We start from the raw sequence: 5,319 nt of genomic DNA, 5'->3' as shown, positions 1-5,319 counted from the left end.
AAAGAGACATTATCAAGTATGATGACTTCATCATTTTTTATGGTGGTAATTATAATTCACAAGTATAACAGACCACATACTATAAGCATTTGACATGCTTCCAAATGGATTAAAACCATCAGTAGCCAACCCTAAGTAAATATTTCGTGAATCACTAACAAATATTTCATGCGAAGTGTCAAATTCTTTCCATGATCCACTATCTGCTGGGTGCCTTAACACACCATCTGTTTCAACCCGCTTTTCTTTATGTCATCTCATATCTTTGCTGTATGTTTCATAATAAACAACCGCTTAAGTCTGGGCTTCAAAGGAAAATATCAAAGAATTTTCTGAGCATTCTTGCTCTTATTCATCCCATCATACTTGTATCTAGGCTCCTTGCACACTAGACATATATCATTATTCTCATATTCATCTCAAAATAATATACAATCATTCTTACATGTATGTATCTTCTCATATGTCAATCATATATCTTTTAACATTTTCTTTGCTTCATAATGAGAGTTTGAAATCGAATTCGGTTTGGGAAATGTCTCTTGCAATAACTTAAGTAATATATCAAAAGATTTATTACTCCACTCATTTAACACATCCACATGCATTAACTTGACTAAAAAATTGAATATAGAAAAATTAGTACAAGTGTTATACAACTCTTTTTGTGCTTCTTAGAATATTGAGGTATAACTTCCTCTAATATCATTTGCATTAATATCATCTAATTGAGGCCCATTGTGTTAATATTTTCAGTATTTCTTAAATCAGTAAACATATCTTCAAAATCATAATCATGTTCCTCTTCATTGATAAGATTTATATTAATAGATGATGTAGCAGCTTCTCCATGAAAGTTTTAAACTTTATATAATTTTTCAAATCTTGACCTATAAAGATATTCTCAAACATAATCCAACTCATATTTAAAACAAGTTACCACACCTTCGACATGGACAATAAATTTTGGATAATTTCAAACTTATTGTATAATTGTCTGTCACCTTTAAAAATTGATTTAACCTATTTATATATTCAGAGCTAATTTAATTTTTAATCATTATCCAACTTTTATCCATATTTATAAAACCTGGTTAAACATTAAAAAAATCATATTATTTAATAAATAACTCTATAAATAAGTTTATACACTTTAAACATGATCCATCAAGGAAAATAAGTACAAACAAACTAATAATTATCCAAGTACAAGAACATTTGAACTACATAGCACTGAGTTCATAAAAGAGCTAGCCATATGAACACAGAGAACAAGCATTGCAGCAAAAAACAAAAGCAGAGCTAGCCATAAGAGCTTGATTTGTGATGGAATATTGTATTGCTTCTCTTTACTATTGGTCTTGACTATATGACATCGCAAGCTCACATTCTTACCCCATAACTAGCAAATCCTAATTAACCTCTATTTGTGTTAGTTATAGCCCTAGAGTCAATCATATGATGATTGTTGTATGGACTCGATGTATCATATTCCTATATACTTATAAAGATATTTCTTTATGGTTATTATACTTACTTGTATTGGTGTCAAATAACTAAGTATAGTAGCGTCCTTGAGTAAAAGGTTCTTATCTATATCAATCGATTGGTTGAATCGATAGTGAGATGATATAGATAACACTACTCTTAATCATTCCTAGTCAAGTATTAACATTCAGGGACAATATTAATGCGACGAGACTAGCATGTAGGTCAACTCGATGACTTGATCTCACAAGTCATGGATATAGAGATATCAAGTTGACACATGGGTATGCATTGGAGAATGTATACTGAATGACCCGCCATGAGAAAGTATCATGGATCGTTATATGAGTGTCATATACTTTCTCATGTGACTATTAGTATGACTATTAGTCCTTGAACCTGAAGTGACCATGGTTCCCTACATAAGGAGTTGCATACTTTGGCTTCGGCAAACGTCACCCGTAACTGGGTGGACTATAAAAGAGATTATTGGGTATGTAACAAATTATGCAGAGGGATGTGAGTGATGTAGATGGGATCTATCTCTCCTATATGACGGGAGTGACATCATGATTCTTGATAAAGTGAGACCACTAAGTGCATGGTCATGCCCAAATGAGTCAATATGAGATATTGAGCTCATTTGTTTAGAGTGAGTCTACTTGGAGTTCAAGATATAGATTGATTAGAGAATGGCACGGTCTATGACTCAATTGATCAATCTAGATGTCAAGGATAGAAGGACATTGTCACATATTGTGAGAGTCACAATTAGTAGTCACAAAGGTGATGTTGGATCTCAACATTCTTGTAACTTGGGTAGTGATGATGTGTTGTTAGATACCGCTCATTACTTATGTTTCTAAATGAGTTTAGGAGCATTGCCAACGTTACAAGAACCAATAGGGTCACACACAAAGGGCAATTAGATGAAGATTAGGTTCATATGATGGACCAAGAGGATTAGGTTCATATGATGAACCAAATTGGATTAAGAGTAATCCAAATTAAACTAATTGAGTTGGACTCAATTCGATTCATGTGTCAAATGAGTCTAATTTAGACTTGGATTCATTGAGTCAATTTAATTCAATGAATAGAGATTCATTAAATTTAATTGACTTGAATCAAATGTTAGATTTGATCAACCATGAGAGATAAGAGGTCAAGTTTGACTTGACTTGAGAGGGAAGATGAAGGGTCAAGTTTAACTTGACCAAATGCCACATCATTTGTGACTTGGCATGGGGCCGGCTAATGATGATGTTCCACATCATCAAGGCTACATCAAGTGTGTGCCACCTCATGAGGAAGACCAAGAGTCATGACTCGTGGTATTTCATGAGTGGTCGACCACTTAAAAGGGGAATAAGTGCAAGTGTGTGCTAACTTTAATTCTCTCTTCTTCTTCCCCTCTACTCCTCTCTCCCTCTCCTCCATTGTCGTGACCATCCAAGAGTGCTAGTACACTCTAAGTGGTTTCTCTCCATCTCTTGTCCGTGTGGATACGTGTAGAGGAGTGTACGCTTGACACTCTACGAGATCCGACTACTGTTTGGACGAGCGGGATAAGCGAAGGGCATCACTACAAAGGTATAACTTCTATCATGTAGATCTAATGTAGATCTAGGAGAAAACTATGTATATGTAAATTTTTATCTTCGCACGGATCTGTGGCAAGAACTTCGAGGTTTTCCATAGCGCAAAAAGTAATTTTTGCGGCTCGAAAGTTCTAACAATTTGCACGTCAAGGTCTATCATGACACTTTCTTAAATCCTAATGACACTTTCTTATGTTTTCTCCATAGAGGATGTTGAAAGAAATATTTCAATACATTCAGTTTAACAATATATAATCACATGACTATTAATCATGTCTGAGTGAGGGAAGCTGGAAAGCCGGAGATGGGGTGACTACTGATGGGAGGAAGATCTCAATCCTGCAAAATAAAACCAAACTAGGGAAGGGGTCCCTGGCATTGGCCCTCCGATGCTCAAGTTGGAATCAGGAAGAGAGAATGAGTAATCAAGAAATAGATAAATCTTGACTTTCCTCATACCTTTCTTTATGATCGTTCATCTACCCTTATTTAATGATATTAATTGCTAGAGAAAGACTTCTTTGTCTTGACTTCCGTGCATTAATGATAGATGAAGTGTTATTCTTTGTCTTGGCTTCTTCATATTTAATGACGTACGGAGTATTCTTTTTTGTTTTCTCATCCCCTCATGTGTAATGTCATTCCTTGCGTTGGTCGAGCGGTCTGAGTGGCTCGTTTTCCTGCCGATCGAAACAACTAGCTACGGGTTTGTCCATTCGTCTGACCAGCCGGGTGATCCGCTCGACCACTCATTTGTCGACCGAGATAACCAGACAGCCACCTTTGGTCGAGGCTCTTTCCGTAAGCCCAGACATTGACCGCCTTGACTTTGACCGACGTCGTGTCAATTGACCCGTGATAGGTGGGCTCCCCTTTATCGCCGCATCATAAGTCTCCCCCTCAAGTCTAGTCGAAGAAGGCTACAGATCCGACTGACTAGACAACTGGTTTCCTTGGTGATTTCTACGTCCGATCGAAGTATTCGGTCCCTAGTATCTGATCGGCGCATCAACCAATGCCAATCGGTCATTGTCTAACCATGGCAAATGGACGATCGGTTCGGTAACTCTTTCTCTATGCAGAGCGGGACGATGAGCGACAATAGTTTGAGAATTCTCCAAATGCGCTTCTTCAAGCGAGCGCGGTCATTGCCGACATCATCCATATTTCTCGAAGCACGTGCAAAGCCTTGGTAATTATGACAATTAAGTTCATTAAATGTTGTCCAGTAACAACATGCCATGTGTCCCTCTTTCTGCCGCACGCCTGACAAGACAGGCGAATATCCTCTGCTGACATTACTAGCGCCTTTTCAAATTCCACGGTCAGATCTTCTTCTAAGTTTTTGAAATCTTGGATCGGACGGTTGAGAGCGACCGACCATGAGGTTTATAAGCCTCGCGTGTGCCGTCATCTTCTCCACTTCGTGCCTTCATCTTCGAAATTCGTAGCTGTAGCATTCCGCTTCTTCACCGGTGGTCTCCCTGTACTCCGGTAGTCTCCCTGTAAGCTTCTTTGATCAATTCTGTGTGATCTTCCTTGTAAGGTTCTTCGATCAATTCGGTTAAGTGTTCATTTATCGTTTATCTTCGATCTTGTTCTTTCATTCTATCGATGGCAAACTCATCTCAACTTCACACCGCCATCCCTGGACTCTCGTACACTCCATTGAGTCTAGGTTCGACACTGGCAATGCGGAGAGTTTGAGGGTTGCATATGAAATTCCACCTAACTATCAAATTGGTCTTCACTTTGCCTTTGACCATCCGAGCGAACTGCCGCCCGATTTCGTAACATATTTTAGGGACTAATTTACCGTCAGTCTGTGATTTCCAATCCACCCTTTCTTTTCTACTGTCTGTAAATATTTTCGTATTTCTCTCCACCAACTAATGACGAACTCCTTTCGACTGCTATGCGGGGTCGTCGTTCTGTTCCGCCTACACGACATTCCCCTCACTTCTCGGCTCTTTCACTATTTCTATTACCCCAAATTGTCTGAGCCGAGAATTTTTCTCTTTCAAGCCCGAGTGGGCCTAGTCTTCTTTGACAAAATGTCGTCCTCTAATAAGCATTGGAAGGATTACTACTTTTTCATTCGCTTTCCTGAGCTGCCAGATTTCCCGACCAGATGGCAATTAGAGGCGCTAAACCCTCCAGAGCTCAAGAAATACAAGAGCCGATCGGACTACCTCCATGCAGCTTCACAATTGGTCAGGCAAAAATACCA

Source organism: Zingiber officinale, chromosome 7B (assembly GCF_018446385.1).
Source record: "Zingiber officinale cultivar Zhangliang chromosome 7B, Zo_v1.1, whole genome shotgun sequence".
Classification (NCBI taxonomy): domain Eukaryota; kingdom Viridiplantae; phylum Streptophyta; class Magnoliopsida; order Zingiberales; family Zingiberaceae; genus Zingiber; species Zingiber officinale.
This window is presented reverse-complemented; position numbering follows the sequence as displayed.